The following is a 19,964-nucleotide window of genomic DNA, read 5'->3' as shown; positions in this document are numbered from 1 at the left end:
TGCGCTCACTCCGGGGCTCGCGCACGCCATGCGTGCACACTGGCCCAACGTCGACCCACTTGTGAGCGGGTCTGAATCAGGCCCTGGGCTCACAAGCCAGCCAGCCTGAGTAAGCCGAGGCTTAGCTGGCTGACGGCCCGGCACCGTCCACCACCATGATCATCGACCACCAATGGTTGCAGCCTGCAAACTCCATCGCAGTGCTGTAAATAATTTAGAGGTACACATGTTTAGCACAGATCTAATTTAGATCAAAGGAATTGCATGTCACAGGTTAAGCAGTAAACTATATGTACAAGTGGTTAATAATCAAATAATAATGAAATGTGCATTAGTGTAATTGCCTCACTATTAGATGTGACTATACATCTGTACAAAATTAAATTGTTTCATTATGAACATACTGCCTAAACCCAAAGACCAGAAATCATACACTAGTAATGGTAAATCCAAAGGATAAAACTCTAAAAACCACTTGCAAACACTTCTACCTTGTTAAAAGAGAAAACAAAAATTCCCACTTAACATGATGTTTGCTCAGTTCATTAAAGCGATTACAAGCCACCTATTGGGTGCCAAGTACTGGCAGACAGTTTTAACATCTGGATGCATTAGGAATCGAAAATCTAGCAAAATAATAACTATGACCCTGATTCAGAGCCGGACGCTCTGACCAGAGCGCTCGCTCTGAATCAGGGCCCACCTCCATAAATATAGAGCGTCCTCCTGGACGCTCGTATAGCTGTGGGTCACCACCCACAGCCTATACGAGCGTGCAGGATGATGGTCGCGATGGTCTTGAGTTTTTCAACCGCAAGGCCAGGAGTGATTTTGGCTCTATCAGAGCCAAAATCACTCCCACTGACATCACTAGTGATGTCAGTGGGGCCGGCTTCTGACGGTAGGCGTTCCCTTGGGAACGCCTCCGTCTGGCAGGCACACCCACCAATGGGGACGTGCTGTCAATCAACATCGACAGCACGCCCCCTTTGATCAGACACAACGAGCGAAGGAAAGTCCTTCGCTCGACGCGTCTCGCGCATGCCCACGACGGAGCTCCCTCCATCGTGCGCATGCGCAGTGCACACCATCGACCCACTTGCGAGCGGACAGCCGTTCGCGAGTGGGTCTGAATCAGGCCCTATGTCAGCAATTTCAGGCAGGGAAAACACTAGCTATATGCATGGGTATCTGTTACTTGGAATTATATACTGTAATAATTCAGAATGTGTATCTTGACAAAAAGAGAAAGTGGAAATATAATTACTTATGCTGGGCATACACTATACAACTATCAGGCCAATCCACACGATATTGGCGGATCGCCCCGATAATTGTAGTGTGTGTGCGGCCAACCAATGCTAAAATATCAATCGGTCGAACATATCGAATTGTCCGACATGCCCGTCCATTGAGATATTTGTAAGTTAAATGTCGCCCACATCTGGCAGTGTATGCTCAGTCGCGGCCGACCAACGGACATTTCCCCTGTTCCTTCAAAGGGAAGGAACGGCGAAATATCTCCTCTCCAGGAAAGGAACACAAATATCAGGACCAATACACTGTGAGATATCTCACAGTGTAATATCTCACAGTGTATGCCCGTGATATCTGCAGGGTGTCAGCCTGCCAGATAAAATGTCTGTTGGTCTGACAGGCATTTTATCTGGCAATGTATGCCCAGCATTAGCTTTCAATACATTTATGCATGCAAATAAATAAATTTCCACATTGCATGTTTCCTAATAATCAAAATGTCATGTCCTGCTCCTCCCAATAGACTGTATTCTGCATTTTTTTTTTTATACCGCAGGTGGATCCTCCCCAAATATGTATGTATACATCCAGTTAGCTAAAAATCACCTGGGGTAACGCATTTTGCAATAAACTCTTTAACAAACCAAGGAACATGTATGCCTTAAATACATATTCTCTGGCATTACCACTGATGGTTGACTGACTGGATACACGCATCTGATTTGGTGGGGAGCTACAAACCTTTTCTTTAATTTGCCGTAAATGTTAATGGATGCCCTATGATTTATATACACATTACTGAAGGTGTGTATTTTGTATAACATGATTGGATGTCTACTTTATATTTGTAAACAACATGATTAAGTTTCATTTAATTTAACTTTAAACCAGGGGCTGGAGTTTTAGAACCCCTGCAGGAATGGGCTTGTCAGTGCCAATTTCATTAATTTATAATAAGAGTTGTAGGTTATACAGCCATCACTGCTTGGCCAGGGAAGAAATTTTCCCTTAACCTTGAGGACTTGATTCAGGCCAGGCAGAAGTAGGTCATCAGAAAACCATCAGCACTATGATGCATTTAGGAATACAACTGCACTCTATTATAAATCGGGATCGTATTTTAACTCATAATTTGGTACTTGTTAATTATACTAATACTACTGTAACTAACCAGCACCGCGCCAAATTGAATTTAGCAAATGTAAATATTCAATAAGTTGCTGCTCATTCCAATGATTTCAATTAATTACAGTTACACCCATAAAGGCCAATGTAATCAACACAAAGGTCTCCATAGCTTCCTCTGCCTGGCTGACGTGATAATGCACACACTGACAAGATAATAGATATGCTGACATGAAGCAGATTTCAAATAGAAGCGGCACTGGGGAGATTTACAGTATTGCAAATATAATTCACAAAGTATTTTTATTTAAATAATTATACTAAATTGCTAAATGTTGGGATTTCTGGAAATCAACACCGAAAAGCAGTTTGTTTACTTTTATGTAAATAGTTACAATTCGGCAGGTAAAAGATAACACTGAATCATCCAGTTTGTCCGTACAGTGACAATTTTACAAGGAAAGCGTGGGAAGTGTGACTGTCATCATCTTACATCACAAAATTATTAGACAAATCCCCATATTCAAAATTATTAGACAAATCCCCATATTCTAGAAGATGTACTGAGGGTTTATTTTGTATTATTTAGGACAACAGTTTGCTGGATTTAATACAGAAAGTTAGTTTCCACAGTGAGAAAGCATCACAATGATATGGAGGTGGAGGTGTGCCACTTTCCGTTGTACATACAACAGTGATAAAGCTAATGACAGCTCTGACACCAACAACTCCACAGTGCGTGTTAGTGTTTACAACTTTACATTGCACCTGGACAGTCCTGGATCCAGCACATCCTGTGACACATCTCTCTGTGCTGGCCCTGAATGCTAAACAACCCACACAAGCCGCCCTAACGGAGGAAGCAGCAGGAGCCTCATCCATCTCACCCCGAGTACAGCTTCCTCAGTGCAGCGCTGTAATAACCGGTGCTGTCAGTTCCGCCTCCTGCCCTCCCTGTCGGGCGCTGCGCTGTCTCAGGCACCTAGGACAGGCTCTCCCGGGTAACGCTGCTCACTGCGGGCGCCGGAGGCAGTAAGCGCAGGACAGTATGACAGCCATAGACGTGCCAGGTTATCACACGCAGCAGCAGCAGCAGCAGCAGCAGACGGACCGGGTGACAGAAATAGAACAGTGCCTAGGATGGAAATGGAAGCGCTTGGCCTAATACGTCACCGTGACCTGTGACTGGGGAGGAGACACACATTAAAGGGGGAGGGGGTGCCTGGATAGCCCCAGATACTCTCTGCTTCCACGCGAAGCCTTTTCATAAATAGACAAGATTTCTGACGCCAAATGTATTTATCCTGAAGTTCACACCCGGGTTGTGTCTCCAGAAATACTGTAGTAAAAAAGTAGAACATTTCTATCTTCTTTGGCAACTTCTAAATACATAGCTAAAACTGTAGTTAGCATGAATCTATGACATCCTACCCAATCTTGCCTAGTCTCCCGGGACTGCCTGGAGCCTCTCGAAAATCGGGAGCTGCTCCCGCCCCCCTGCAAGAGTAGGCAAGTCCCTCGTAATGGCTGCCAGTCAGGGCCGTAGCTAAGGTAGTGCGGCCGGTGCCATCGCACAGGGCACCACAGGGCAGGGGGCGCTGTTTGGGGCTGTCAAATTCCTGTTTATTATCATTCTAGCTTGTAGCTTCCTCTTATTTCATCCCCAGCATTTCCTGGCCTCTCCTATCTCTTCCCTGGCCTTTCCCCATGAAGCCATGGCCCTTTTTTGGGTGCATTATGTCCCTTTGAAAAATGAGGGGGGCACCAATGCTCTTTCTGGCACAGGGCACCAAAAAGTCTAGTTATGGCTGGCAACTTTTAGCCTGGGGGGCAAATGCATTCAGGCAGCCCTAGCAGAGGAGTAGTGTGTAGCCAGGGTGCCCGAAGAACATGCGTGCTACGCCCCCCCCCCCCCCTCAAGTGTTCCAGGGAGGAGGCTGGCCATATGGGATTAATGTAATGCCCCTTCGTGGTGCCCATATGCAGTGCCCCCCTGTGCCCCAGGAGAGGATCCCCTTATGCAGGCCTCCAGTAGTGCCCCCAGTAGTGATCCCCCCTATGCAGTGCCCCTTATACAGTGCCCCCAGTAGTGGTACCCCCTATGCAGTGCTCCTTATATAGTGCCCCCAGTAGCAGTCCACACACCATGCAGTACCCCCAATAGTAGTAACCCTTATGCAGTGCCCCTTAAATAGTGGCCCCAGTTGAAATCTCCCCCCTATGCAGTACCCCCAGTATTGCCCTTTTTATAGAGCCCCCAGCAGTGGTCCCTCGATGCAGTGCCCCTAGTAGTAGTCCCCTCCCCCCTATGCAGTGCCCCTAGTAGTTGTCCCCTCCCCTTGTAGTGCCCATAGTAGTAGTAGTCCCCCCCTTGTAGTAGTAGTCCCCCCCCTTGTAGTCCCCCCCCCTTGAAGTGCCCCCAGTTATAATCCCCAGTAGTGGTCCCCCCTTGTAGTGCCCCCCCCTGTAGTGCCCCCAGTAGTGATCTCCCCCTTGTAGTACCCCCAGTAGTGGTCTCTTGTAGTGCCCTCTTGTAGTCCCCCCCCTTGTAGTGCCCCCAGTAGTAGTAGTCCCCCCCTTGTATTGTCCCCATTAGTAGTAGTCCCCCCCCCCTTGCAGTGCCTCCAGTAGTGGTTCCCCCCTTGTGGTGCCCCCAGTAGTGGTCTCCCCCCTTGTAGTGCCAGCCTCCCCCCCAGTAGACACACGTAGTAAAAAAACAAAACACTTACCTGAATTCCCGCCGTCGCCATCCGCTCCTCCGTCTGTCCTTCCCGGGGCCGGCCGTTCTGCATTATGGGAGAGACGTCATATGACGTCATGACTCCTCTCCCATTGCCCACTGCGGGAGCCGGAAGATGGAGCGGCTCCCGCAGTGGCCGCAGCAGCAGCTAATGATCATTGGCTGCTGATCAAAACAAACACAGCTGCCGGAGACGGCGGCTGTGTGTTTGTCACTCGTGTAGCCAGGGCTGCCATCAGAAATTATGGGGCCCGAGACTACCAAAATAGGCAGCCCCCCCCCCCCGCAACCCCAGACACTTAATTAAGTTACCACACTCTTCTTCTTATTAAGTTCTAGCTGCTCCCCAGTCCTCACATGCTGCGGCTCCTCGGGGAGAGGCAGTGGCTGTCAGGAGAGATAGGTGACTGGTAGATATAGTGTGAGATGGAGAGGTAGTGGGTGACAGGAGAGGGTGAAGGGGATAGGCAGTTGGTGATGCCAGGGAGAAAATGACAGAGAGAGGCAGTGGGTGATGCCAGGGACAAGGTGACAGGGAAAGGCAGTGGGTGACGTCAGGGAGAGGTAGTGGGTGACGCCGGGGATAGGGTGACAGGCAGTGGGTGACAGGGAGAGGCAATGGGTGACGCCAGGTAGAGGGAGTAAAGGAAAGGCAGTGGGTGATGCCAGGTAAAGGGTGAAAGGCAGTGGGTGACAGGTAGAGAATAATGGGGAGAGGCAGTGGGTGAGATATAGGGGGGCACTGGGCTGGATGGAAAGAGGGCAGTGAGATGGTGGTGGGAGGAGGGAACACTAGGCTGGAAAAGGTGTACACTGGGCTGGATGATGGCGGGACACTGACTAGACTGGCTGGGGTTCTTGCTGAGGGGCAGTTAGATGGAGGCAGTGGGCTGGTTGGGCAGGGAAGGGGGTAGACACTGGGATGGGGGAGTCAGTGAGAGTGGGGGACACTGGGCTGAATGGGGATGCACTGGACAGGATGAGAAGGGGGATCACTGTGACTGGACTGTTTGCATAGTACCTGAGCCAAATAGAATTGCACATGGTACATGTGCTGGGGTTTTGGAATTGCAGAGACAACAGAGCAATGATCTGCACAACAAAATGTGTAATCTGTAGAACTGCTTTTCCACATCTTTTGTTTTGCAGCTCATTGGACTCACTCTCTGCAATTCCAAAATCCGGCACATGTACTATGTGCAATTCTAATATATTTGGCACAGGCACAGCATGTGCATATGAAATAAAAAATACACCTGACCTTACCTGTATGGTGGTTTCTCTGTGATGGGGAACCTCTGAAGAAATTGATCCTCCCTTGGCAGATGGTGGAAATCCCATTGTCCGGAAAATGCCTGTTTGTGTAGGAATATAACTAATGTCATTATCATACAACAAAGGTTCAACCAGACTCACCACCTGTGTCTCCTCCGGCCTGCTGCCCATGTGTCACTCCAGCCTCCTGCTCCATGTCCTATCTATCCCTTTGTCTTTCCAGCTACATACCCCATGTTATCTCCAGCCTCCTGCTCCGTATGTCACCTCCAGATCCCTGCAACATTCCAGATTCCTGTCCCGTCTCCCCTCCATGCCCTTTTTTCCAGCCTCTGGCCCCCTGTCCACCCCCGTTTTTCCATACTTCTGCCCCCTTTCCACCCCCTTTTTTCCAACCTTCTGCCCCCTTTCCAGCCTTCTGCCCCCTTTCCACCCCGTTTTCCATCCTTCTGCCCCCTTTCCAGCCTTCTGTCCTCTTTCCAGCCTTCTGCCCCCTTTCCACCCCCTTTTCCATCCTTCTGCCCCCTTTCCAGCCTTCAGCCCCTTTTCCACCCCCGTTTTTCCAGCCTTCTGCCCCCTTTCCATGCCCGTATTTCCAGCCTCCAGGCCCCCTGTCCACCACCGTTTTTCCATCCTTCTGCCCCCTTTCCACCCCCTTTTTTCCAGCCTTCTGCCCCTTTCCACTCCCCTGTTTTCCAGCCTTCTGCCCCCTTTCCACCCCCCTGTTTTCCAGCCTTCTGCCCCCTTTCCAGCCTTCTGTCCCCTTTCCAGCCTTCAGCCCCCTTTCCACCCCCGTTTGTCCAGCCTTCTGTCCCCTTTCCAGCCTTCAGCCCCCTTTCCACGCCTGTTTGTCCAGCCTTCTGTCCCCTTTCCAGCCTTCTGCCCCCTTTCCACCTCCGTTTTTAAAGCCTCCGGCCCCCTGTCCACCACCGTTTTTCCATCCTTCTGCCCCCTTTCCACCCCCTTTTTTCCAGCCTTCTGCCCCCTTTCCACCCCCCTGTTTTCCAGCCTTCTGCCCCTTTCCAGCCTTCTGTCCCTTTCCAGCCTTCTGTCCACTTTCCAGCCTTCAGCCCCCTTTCCACCCCCATTTGTCCAGCCTTCTGTCCCCTTTCCAGCCTTCTGCTCCCTTTCCACCTCCGTTTTTCCGGCCCCCTGTCCACCACCGTTTTTCCATCCTTCTGCCCCCTTTCCACCCCCTTTTTTCCAGCCTTTTGCCCCCTTTCCAGCCTTCTGTCCCCTTTCCAGCCTTCAGCCCCCTTTCCACCCCCGTTTGTCCAGCCTTCTGTCCCCTTTCCAGCATTCTGCCCCCTTTCCACCCCCGTTTTTCCAGCCTCCTGCCCCCTTTCCACCCTCTTGTCTCACCAGCCTATGTCCCTTCTCTTACCTTTTACATGATCCTCCATTAGCGGGTCCGGGTCTCAGTCCCACGCGGCCGGCGGCTCCTCTCTTCAGCAGGGAGCGCAACATGACATCACAAGGTCAGCGTCGCGCTCCCAGCAGTCCTTCAGGTAGGAACTGTGTAACAGCAGGAACTGCCGCTGCGCTGCCGAGCAAGACCATATAACTCGGCGGCGCAGCGGCGGTTCCTGCTCTGACACAGGTAATAATAGTGATGGATGTATGGCGTGGGAGAGCTGCCGGCAGTACTAGGAGCGCCGCGGGCAGGGTCCCCAAAGTGTCCGGCTGCTGCCATGGCTTGTGCAGCAGCAGGGCTTAGCAGCAGGCGGGCCCCCAGAGTTTCTGGCCGCGGCTGTTAGGGTGCAGAGCAGGAGGACTTTCCTGGGCTTGGGCTGCAGCGGACGGGCGGGCCCCCCGAGTGTCCGGGCCCGGCAGTCCCCCCCTGATGGCGGCCCTGTGTGTAGCGCAGACCGAACTCCGTCCGGTCAGCGCTACACATGCGGTGCAGTCTGTGTCACAGTGACACAGACTGCCCCGGCCCGTGGCCCGCATGACGCTGCGGCCCGGGGGGCACATGGCACCCTGCCCCCCGGCCCAGCCCGCCACTGGTTACGGCTCTGCTGCCAGTCCCCTGTGCCCGCTCGCGAAAGCGGGCGGCGGGGGGGTGAGATGACTCAATTTGCACTGAATTGCGTAAACGTAGCCCCACCCCCTCACTTTATAATGACGGTAATGACAGCATTGTAAAGCGGGGGGCGCAATTGCGCCGGCACTTCTCCGCACCGCCCACTTCAGCCACCCCTACACCTGCATCACCAACCTGAAAGCCCCCTTTCAGAGCAGGTCCTCCTCTCCCATTTCATGTACTTCCAAGTGAAATGGGTGGGAGAGGGTAGGTTAAGAAATTTCACACCACTGCTGGCACAAAAGAGCAGGTGGCAAGCCCATTCACTGGTTAGATTTTTAGGTGGGGGGGACTAAAGTTAGCTACACACTATGCAATTATTTTGCTAATAATCGGGTGATCGGCCTGATTCATTGTATAGTGGGCCTGATTCTGACCCGCTCGCGAGCACTGTACGCTCGCAAGCGGGTCGATGGTGCCTAAGTGCGCATGCGCACGACGGAGGGAGCTCCGTCGTGCGCATGCGCGAGACCCGGCGAGCGACAGGTCTCGCACCAAAGGGGGTGTGCTGTCGATGGTGAGTGACAGCACACCCCCTTTGGTTGACGTGCTGGGGGCGTGGCTGCCAGACGGAGGCGTTCCCATGGGAACGCCTACCGTCTGAGTCCGGCCCCACTGACATCAGTAGTGATGTCAGTGGGAGTGATTTTGGCTCTGATAGAGCCAAAATCACTCCAGGGCTTGCGGCAGTGAGACCCTACTGCAGGGTCTCGTCGCAAGCCCGATGGTCGCGATGGTCTTGACCATTGCGACCATCATCATGGACGCTCGCTATAGCTGTGGGTGGTGCCGCACCAAGATGAGGTAGGAGGGCCCTGATTCAGAGCGAGCGCTCTGGTCAGAGCGTCCGGCTCTGAATCAGGCCCAGTGTACACTAAATTGTACCTGCAACAATATTTGAAAACTATATGGTAATAGAAATTCAGAGATATTTGTTGCATGCATTTGCAAATATATGGTAAGCCACAATGGCGTCTTTAGAGAGGAGGGGGCCGTGTGCCTTCCCTGTCTGGGGCCCCCTCCTCTATTCCCAGCAGCCGACTGACGAGCCTGGCCGGCCACCGGAGCATTAGTAGACTATGGGCACTAGAGAGTCTACTGCTCATGCACAAAACGCCGGAAAAATGGCCGCCGCCACAATTTTTCTGGCTTTTTGTACAGTGCTGACACCTGGCGCGGGACCTCGAAGGGGTAAGTTTTAAATTATATGTGTGCAGGGTATGCGGTGCGGACCCCCCTGGACCCGGGGGCTGTGTGCACCGCACACCCTGCACCCATTATAGATACGCCCCTGGTAAGCCACCAGGCCAACTTCACGGCTTCTCTGATACTGGTGGTCCCTACACAGCATGTTTAGAGTACCCACTATGGGTCATGTAATTGAATGAGCTGTAACATTTTTCTGTTTTAATATTAGTTTTTCTGAAGTTTTTTAGTGACTCTCCCAGCATGTTTCAATTCTGGCGATTGGAAAAAACAGTATCCTATCTTGCCGCAGTGAAAAAAATCTAACCAGTATGCACTGTTACTCTCTATGTGCTTCAACACTGTGACAAGATGGCGCCGTGCATGTGCAGAGGTAAGCTTGGTGGACATCTTAATTATGGATTAAAGCATCTCTGTAGGAGTCAATATGGAGAATGCGCAGTGTCGCTGTCCAGCCTCAACACAAACACGCACTCCTCTCTACAAGCTTCTTCATGTTACACAAACAATACTTTCAGCTTTCTTGTAGCAACCTGTAAAATAAAATTGGGGTAGACACGCAAAAAAACATCAACATTTCAAAGGGTCAAATAGTCAATTTTTCCTTGGTAGATATATCAGTAAGATTCCTTTCACTGACTGCAGGGACACATCAATTCAGGACTGCTGTCACTTTCACGATTGTAAATATCTTCCACACTACTGATACTCGATATTTGCAAAATCTTTAACTATTTTGGACTTCCACTTACACCAGTTGGCTCTTGACTTTAGTTTCTGGATGTGTGGAGATTTACTGAATACAATATTTGACTGAACTCCTCATCGTATATATTATATTGGTTTTGATCTCACAGAAGTTTTTTCCTGTGGTTGATGGCCATGCTGGTAGCATCTGGTTCAGATATGTCTCCAGCTGCTGGCATATCCAGTGACACATACTTGCTCTGCATTTCAAATATCAGCTTTTCTGTAATTTGTGATGTTTAAATTACATCTCTTGACTAGCTTGATACACTTCATGGACTTTAAATCCAGTTTGCGTCTTCTCTCTTTTGGTATATGCACATAGGCAGTACTCCCAAAAGTTCTGAGATGCTTTACATTTGGTTTCTTCCTGACCACACTTTAATTGGTGTTATGTCATTTAAGGCAACTGGGGGAGAAAGATTTTTTAGGTAGACTGCCATGAAAACTGCTTCAGCCCAAAATTACTTGTTTAGGCCTGCGTCCTTTAGCATACATCTGGCTCTCTCCACTAATGGGCCTGATTCAGCAAGGATCACATTTGCAAAACTGCACGCAGGCAGCTTTGCAATGCGATCCTTGCAATCATGCAAATGCAGCAGGAGGTGTATGATACCCCCTGCTGCATTTGCAATCTCAGCAATGCAACCAAGGTCGCAGTGCTGGGATCACCATCGCGTCCATCGGTGGTCGATGTTCGCGAAGGTGGACGGTGCCGGGTGGCCGGCCAGCTGAGTAAGCCTCAGCTTACTCAGGCTGGCCGGCTTGTGAGCCCAGCAGACTGCGTACATCCACGCAGTCTCTGGGCTGGCCACTCTCGGAAAACGGGGTGGACAATTTGCGTGCAATGCCGAATTATTCCAATTGTGCGGTTTGTTCACTTACAATGATTGTTTTTCAGGAGTTTAGGCAACGGTCAATAGATTTTCAATCCCATAATTATTTAGGAAGAATTCCACATCTTTGTTTAGATTTTCTCCACCATTATCAGATCTCAGGGTTTTGGGTTTGTGACCAGTTTGATTCTGTACAAGTTTCTTGTAGTCTGCGATTTTTTTTCACTACTTCAGACTTCTCTTTGATGAAGTATATGTGTGTCATTCTTGTGAAGTCATTAATAAACGTTATGAAGTAACTGTAACCACTGATTGACTTGACTTCCATTGAACCATACACACCTGTATGTACTGACTTTGTTTGGCTGATGTCATTATCTTCCTTTTATACAGATTTCACATACAGGTTTCTCTGTATTAGTCACTAACATTCCTGTTCAGTAACTTTTGAACATTATCATATCTAAGATGACCAAATATTCTGTGCCAGAGATCCATAGACTGTGACTCAGTTGTCATAATTACATAACTCTGCTGTGTGTTAAGGATGTATAATTGACTGCACCGGGTGCCTGTTGCTATTACAGACTCTTATCTGTTCCAAACAATGTATTTTCCTCTTTGCAAAGTGAACTCTGTGACCTCTTTGGTCTACGACCATGATGACTGTAAGATTTGTTCCCATCCCTGGTACATAAAGCACGTTTTGGATTTCTGTGACTCTTGTTTTAGTCCCAATTTTTAAGCGGGCTGTAATTGTTACAACCTTCGTAACTGTAAGCACTTCATTCCCAATTCAATTGATTGCTATAGGATCAGATGCGGCTAATGTGCTGAACCACTCTTCTGTCAGCTGACACTATCCTCCAATGGACTGCTATCTTAGGGTATTTTACCGGGCTCTAGACAACAGGAAGTTGCCTGTATAACATTGTTACTTCCAGTGAAGACTTGCTGTTGCAGCGTTCCAGGTCCCAAGCTCCGTTGCTTCTAGAGAATTGTTTCTAGTGTTTATTCACGGTGTGTGTACTCAGTACGTCTACTGAGTACAATCTCCTAGAGTCATCTCCTGTGCCAGTTCTGCGTCTGAAGCCACAGTGTGTACTTAGGGCCTGATTCAGACCCGCTCGTGAGCGCTGAGTGCTTGCAAGCGAGTCGATGTTGGCCCAGTGCGCATGCCGTCAAACCGTCGCTCCGGGTCTTGTACCAAAGGGGGCGTACTGTCAATGTTGAGTGATAGCACACCCCCTTTGGTGGGCGTGCTGGGGGCTTGGCTGCCCAGACGGAGGCGTTCCCATGGGAACACCTACCGTCTGGGGCCGGCCCCACTGACATCACAAGTGATGTTAGTGGGAGTGCTTTCGGCTCTGTTTGAGCCGAAAGCACTCTAGGGCTTGCGGCAACAAGACCCTACCACAAGGGTCTCGTCGCAAGCCCGATGGTCGCGATGGTCTTGACCATCGCGACCATCTTCCTGGCCACTTGCTATAGCTGTGGGTGGTCTCTTTCAGAGCGTCCGGCTCTGAATCAGGCCCTTAGTATGTTAGCCAAGTACACTCTCCTAGTGCCATTCTCCTATGTCAGCCTTGCATTTGGATACAGAGTGTGTACTCATTACATTACCCACAGTACAACTTACAGTTTCTTTTTGCTTTGCTTTCCCTGTGATATTGTTGTCCATTTCCCACTTGTGTCGGATACCTGAACAAAGGGCCGCAACCTGCTTGCTGGGTGCAGCTTAAGCCCAAATCCCGCTTGGAAGGGTCACTGGTGAACACCTCCCAGTAAGGTAGACTCCGTGCCTTTGGTCAGGTCTAGCCAACATCCGGTACTAGTGGATGAGGAAGTCATTCATCCAGGCCCCTCGCCTCCTGTTCCTTTCTCAACCTGGATCCACATCCTCCAATACCTCAGCAGAGGGTCAGCATAGCCTGAGCTTGACATCTTCATTGCAGCTAAAATGCCTGGTAGCACCTCAATTGATACATCAACAATTTTTTCTACGACTGTCTCTGACACTCAGTGCTGATTCATCTTTGTCATTGCATTTCGTGCACTGCATAGCATTTATGCTCTTTTACTTACATTCAAATGCTTTGTGACCTATTTTGTGACATATATAACACTGGAAGTTGAATTTTCTAAGCTTCTCACTTTTAGTGTGTAATGCAGTACTCTCAGCGTTCAACTCAACTAGGATGTGTTCCTGGAACTGTAGCAGTTTTGCTCTGACTGTGTCTGTGGCTAACATGGCTGTGTTTGCTTCCAACGCTACAACTAGAAAGTCAAACTCAGATATAACATTTTATAGCATCGCTGTGGTGATCTCTTAATCATCTACTTGTAGTCCTACAGACATTAGTTGCAGAGAAATAGACACCATTCTGTCAATGTAATTACTCATACTACTGCATTCATTCTCCTGCCCTGTCACTCCAGCCTTTTGCCCCATCACTCCTACCCCCTAGCACTCCATCCTCCTACCCCATCACACCACCCTCCTTCCCACTGTCACTCCAACTGCCTTCCCCATCATTTCAGCCTCCTGCCCCCTGACTCTCCATCCTCCTGCCCCCTGACTCTCCATCCTCCTGCCCCCTGACTCTCCATCCTCCTGCCCCCTGTCACTCCAACCTCCTGCCCCCCATCACTCCAACCCCCTCCCCGGACGCAGCGCCCTGGGCAATATCCCTGCCAGCAAGCACTGAGACTCCCATGATAATAACAAATCAATAGTTTTCTCAGGTGGTTATTCAATGTTTTATGCTATCAACAGCAATTATCCTACAATAAAATTCCCTGCTTTCCAAACCTTCATATATACACAGAGAGCCTTTTTCAGAGTTTGATGCAAATGAAGTAGCAAAATGTCTGAAAAAAAAAAAAATTTGTAACCTGTTCAGTGGCATTCGCAAGTACAAAAATCACTCTGCTACCAGGTTTGGCATTGGCACTTGTAATACATTGGGGGCTGATGGAGAGGGATCTTAAGGATCCCCCAGAAAGATTATGCAATACAGTAGATTATACAAAACAGTAGTCCATAGGGTAACGCCATCTTCAGATGGCTTGAGTGGGTGTGGCTAAGCACCAGAATGTGACAGAGCTTAGTAATGGGGACTGCAGCAGATATCGGAACTCCCCAAAATGTCTGTTTTCAGGGTATATACCGCAAATACTCTTCAATAAATGTGCCCCTATATCTCAGTGGAATTGCTTTACAACCTCGGGACTACCTGATGTATTCTCCCAACTTCACACCACTAATAAAACCTTCTAGGGCACTGTTTCTTGCAGTCGCTTAGTGCACTATACTGTATGTACCAAAGAGTGTCACCACTAATCCAACGCATAAATTACCTACACGCCCACATCACTGTGGCTTCTCTGGGACTCTCCCCACTTCCCCTTCCTTTCTACAACTGTGTACTTCCATTGGCAATCCTAGCACATGTTGCTACCCGATTGTACTGCTGCAGACTCCATCATTGTCTTCACTGGAGCCATAAGTTTAGCACTTGCATATTCCCTAATGCATACTGCTAACAGCTCCAGCAACCACTCCATTTGGGATTTCCACTTTCTTGCAACAATAGTAGCTTGATTCCACATGCCCAGTCAAAACTGGATTATGTACAAGGTCCGGTAGAACCTAGGGGCCTACCTGCCTGCCACCAAGTAGGGGTGTCCAGCCACAAGAAGGGAAGAGGGGTCCATCTGCATGTGGGGGGGCTCTGGCCGCAAGCATGAGAGGAGGTGTCTGGGCAGTAGTTAGGGAGGGTTTGACCATAAGCGGGGGAGGGAGCGGACATGTATGAGGGAGGTGGCAAAGGTGACTTAGAATTTGTGACTCTGTGAGTGACACAGTCACTAAGTCTGGGCTCCGGCTTTGGGGACACAGTGGGAATGGTGTTGCACTACTGGGTTTATCCTATGAGACACTGCAGAGGGGTCAGAGGAGCATGTGCTAACTCTGATTGGAGGAGCCCATCACCTACTCGTTTGGAGATCAGCGGCAGTGTAGTCTCATGGGAGATTCACAGTGAGAACAGAACAGCAATAGGTAAGTGAAGCTGGGGGATGAGATGGGAAGGGAAATGTGTGGGGAGGATAATTAGTATCGTTGAAGAAAGTTTATAAGTAAATTGTTAAAATAAAGAAATTAAATCTTTTTGAGAGGTTAATTAACATGATAGTTTTTTGTATTAGACAGAGGTGGATTAGGGAATATTTAAATGGGGGTGTTCAGTTTTTTTTTGAATGGGGCTGCTATGATCATCCTGCAGATTATATTTTAAGATGATAGGGTAATATTGTGAGGCAGTCTCAAAACTACTCTATGTTGTATAGTGGTCATTCACATGTTCTCTCTGTATTATATGGAGTTAATTCACATGCTCCCTGAATTATATGGAGGTCAATGCTCTCTGTATTATATGACGGTCACAAAAGTGGTCTCTGTAAAGTATGACAGTCACAAAAATACTTTCTGCAGTGCTTGGTGCTCACAAATTGCTCTCAGTATTGTATAGTGGTCACAGAAATGCTCTGTAGTATATGATCACAAAAATGCACTCTGTAGTATACGGCGGTCACAAAAATGCTCTCAGGATTGTATGGTGATCACAAAAATGGGAAAGGTTCAGTGCGTACCCTATCAAAATCTTATATCTTGTATCTCAGTCCTATCTCTAATTGCGACTGAGTCGGTGTAACTGGGCAGCAATGGGATAGGTTTGCTATCACAAGATGAAGGAATTGCAGGCACCGCTGATTGAAATGTTATCTATTATTAAGTAGAGCCCTATGTGTTTTACTTCTTTATGGATTAGTTTTCTTTGTAATTAATTTTTTTGTTTCTGTAGTGGAAGAGGGCTCTTTGTATGATTTTCTCTCAGGTTAAGTTTGTCTAGAAAAGGTATTCATTGTATGAATGTATCGGGGTGGGGGACAGTTGGATTGCAAGACTGCGTTCGCATGTACCCTGCAGATGTTTGCAATGTGCGCATTTGTATAAGATGCAGTGCACCTGCGTGAACTGATCACTGCAATCATGAAAGCGAACGCAGCAGTTACGCAGGCCTATGAAGAAGTGATTGACAAGAAGTGCCGTTTGTGGGCGGATAGTGGGTTGGTCGAAGGAACGCAGGCATTTAAACGCTGTTACGTGCATAAATTTGCTGGTACGTTCGCATACGCAGCTTGAGCTCAAGGCACGGTAAGTTTAGCAATATCTGAGACAGGGTCAGCTCAACCACAACTATGCTGTGGGTCCGATATTACTCGATGTCTCCGATGTATTCGCACATTTGCAACGGTGTTGCGGATGCAATTAGTAGGAAGTGGTCGCCACAGTATAGTGATGTGATCGCATTACATGAAAAACAAGTGCAGCTGATGCCATTCATACTGATACAGGTAATGCTTTTTAGCGTCCTTTCTGCAAAGATACAATCAAACACATGTTTTTAAAATCTTAACTATTTATGGTTAACATGGCTATGTTGAATTTTGTTATATGTAATTCTTCAAGCATGGTTAAAAAAAATTAAATGATTAGACAGACTTCAAAATGCAGGTAATTTTTTTTGTAGATTTACTATTACATATTATAATAAAACAAATTAATTTCAACTTAAATATAAATCAAAACACCATTCTGTAGGAAGGAACATCATGTAAACATTGGCCAGTGGAATATGTGGGCCATAGAAGATAGCCGATGCTGTCATTTTCTACCCTGTTTCTTCAGGGCAGGCTTAAGGGAAAGTTCTGCTGTTTGCACCTGCCAAGTAGATCTGCAAGTATACTGACCAGAGGTGGTTGGATTTTGGTCAGGGCTGGGGGATGTTACAGCAGGGGTGGTGGGCCTCAATCGTTGGTCGAGAAGAGAAGTTAGCTCCCGCATGGTGTCCCAGTGAATTATGTTTCCCTGCTCCTGGGCATGGAAGTCGCACAATTGCTGTTAAAATCTCAGTGAAAATTCTAGATTACCTATGTGTTTCCTCCAGCAATTCACTGAGAATTTGTTCTGGCCTCAGGAGGGGTGTCTACTGGGTCAGCAGGTGATATAAGGTGCCTCATCCCCAGCATTAGCACCTGACACACCCTCCCTCCCTCAGGAGCAGGCTCTTCAACATCTGCAAATTTAGAAATAAAACTAAAATACTTTTGTTTCCAGTAATTTGAAAACAATAATAAATAAAATTTAGTACCCGGAACAGCATGCAGGGCTGCAATATTAGGCATGTCAGTATTATGAATACCTAATGATCTATACACCCTAAATGTCGCTATTTAGCGTCGTAAGTCGCACAAGAAATAATTGCTTTCCAGACTTTGATTGTGGCACAAAAAGATATTATTCACCAAAAAACATATAGTTACACGCTGTGATCTAAATACAATTAGCGCAAACAAATTATACAATCACAAGGTACAATTGATACATACACATGCATCAACTATGAAACCTCCGTCAACAGAAATGAAAGATGACTAACTAATAGATCCAGGGTGCCTGCTTATGTACCCTTGCAGAGATAGGCAATACAATAGAACGAGTTGGCATGATCCCATTGGTTCTTCCTCTTGGTTCTTCTTTTACGATGCAGTTCATAGGTCAGTTTGTTTTGTGATAGTTCAGCCTTCAAACAGCTCTTTGTGTGTGTTTTCCCGCCGAAGAACAAGTCTAAACTGGCTAATAAACATTACATTACAGAGTACATTTCAATGCCTATCTCTCTATGATCCATAATTCACAGACACATGTTGCGATCTCCTTGCCGATGGAACCGGAAGTCTGCAAATAAACAGTGGTTTAGAATAGCACCAAACATGGTCTGCTTATCATGTACTAAACCTTAGATCTTCAATACATTCACTTCATAACATAATTAATAATGAATATAACCTTGAATATTAACCTTAATGCTAGGGAACCTTTCTATGTAAGTGTGCAATGTGTAAGTGTAGGGATATTAAGAAAAGATGCTAGTATGCATTGTGCGTCTGCGTGTTTGTGGAGTACACCATAGTACGTGCTTTGCAGGATTGTTCATATTATATGTTTTAATAAATGTATGTATTTATATAATGAGGACTTTTAACAGTGTTCTATTGCGTAGGAAACGCACAACGCTAAATAATAACATCGCCGTATGTACCGATATTGTGTGAGATTCACTAAAATGGCGTTGGGCGGCCATTCAAAAAATGGTGTCTTGTTGCCATTCGCAAAAATGGCATTGTGCAGATTTTGATTTTAACAGATTCTGTCTCAGCCAATAATCCGACTTCGACAGTCCATCCTTTGATAGCAAACAATATGCTATCACACTTTGATTTTAAAAATAATTTAGACTTACACTATGACATATTATTTAATGTTATATTATGGGATGGCACAAGGTGGTTCTTAAACCATCAATAATGTGTCTCTGAGGGGGACATAAAACTACCCTTATATGCACACCGCAAATCTTGGGAGATCATGGGAGAGATGTGGAGATGCATCTAACCTGTAAAGGAAGTCTTGAAGGGTATAGGGACTTACATTATTGGGATGTTTAAAATAACATTTAATAATACATTTCATGCATGGCTAAAACTATACATCATCTTGCGAGCAGGGCCTTCCTACCTATATATCTGTCTGTTATTACCCAGTTTTGTTCTATCAATGTTGACAATTGTAAAGCGCAACAGAATATGCTGCGCTATATAAGAAACTGTTAATAAAATAAAATAAATAAAATCTGATGGTACATTCTAGTTCAGGGTTGTAATGCAGTCCTTCATTTACCTCAGTAATCATATTGTTACTACTGACCACCATCATAATTTCATTCCTTCGATTTACCTTATCTTTACATTTTACACATTTCAACATAGTAGGAACACATTTGACACATAAGCCAAGTACTATGATGACAAACAATATGAGGATCAGGAGTTTACCTATGCTAGCAACTATTTCCTGGACCCACTCTCCTAGGCCAACCAAGAAACCCATTCTTCTACCTTTTCCTCTACTTCAGCCACTGAAGCATTATGGTTCTTTCAAAATTCCCATTTTAACTGCAGAATTTCGTCCATCTTCCGGTCTATCACCTCCTTGGGGTCACTAGTATTGTTTGTGATGTATGTGCAACACTTTACACCAAATTGGGTGGCTAAGGTCACACAGTACCCTCCAATGACAGCTATTAAATAATTTAACACTAATCTGTGTTGTACCAGTTCTTTCTTATAAGCTTGTAACTCCCTACCTGTATATCTAAACATGTCATCATACATCTCGGTGATATTATCTATTAATTTAGCAAGATCTTGAATATATCTGAGTACCCCGAGCGATCCTGGTGGGATCCAATGCTACTAAAACTTGAAAGCCAGTTTCACTAATCAATTGTGTGGCTTTATGTGCATCAAAAGGTATCATATTTTTTTTGTCTCTGTGTTCATACTGTGTGTGAAGATATGGTGATGGTGTGTTTTTATGAATACCAAGCATTTCACCATGTGTAAGGGTCATAAACAATGGGAGTACTCTTCCCAGATAACGCAAACCTTCTGAACTCGGAGAGAGCCACTTATACGCTTTCCTTCCACATATAAAGTATACATCATCAGGGAGAACATAAGGAATAGAATGCATCATGATCATCCAACACATTTCCCTAACAAATGATCC

General features: G+C 47.0%; 1 protein-coding gene across 3 annotated transcripts in view; it reads right to left on the bottom strand.

Moving 5' to 3' along the window:
- The window catches only part of DCAF6 (DDB1 and CUL4 associated factor 6), a 289,468-nt gene extending 285,942 nt beyond the window's left edge, over positions 1–3,526 (bottom strand). For all 3 annotated transcript variants that reach the window (XM_088482419.1, XM_088482420.1, XM_088482421.1), the window contains exon 1: positions 3,270–3,526. The gene's annotated coding sequence lies outside the window, so the exon portion shown is untranslated. The remainder of the gene's footprint in view (positions 1–3,269) is intronic.
- Positions 3,527–19,964: the final 16,438 nt, after the last annotated feature.

The sequence above is a fragment of the Taudactylus pleione genome, unplaced genomic scaffold (genome assembly GCF_031769625.1).
Source record: "Taudactylus pleione unplaced genomic scaffold, aTauple2 ptg000288l, whole genome shotgun sequence".
NCBI classification, from domain to species: Eukaryota; Metazoa; Chordata; class Amphibia; order Anura; family Myobatrachidae; genus Taudactylus; species Taudactylus pleione.
This window is presented reverse-complemented; position numbering and strand designations above follow the sequence as displayed.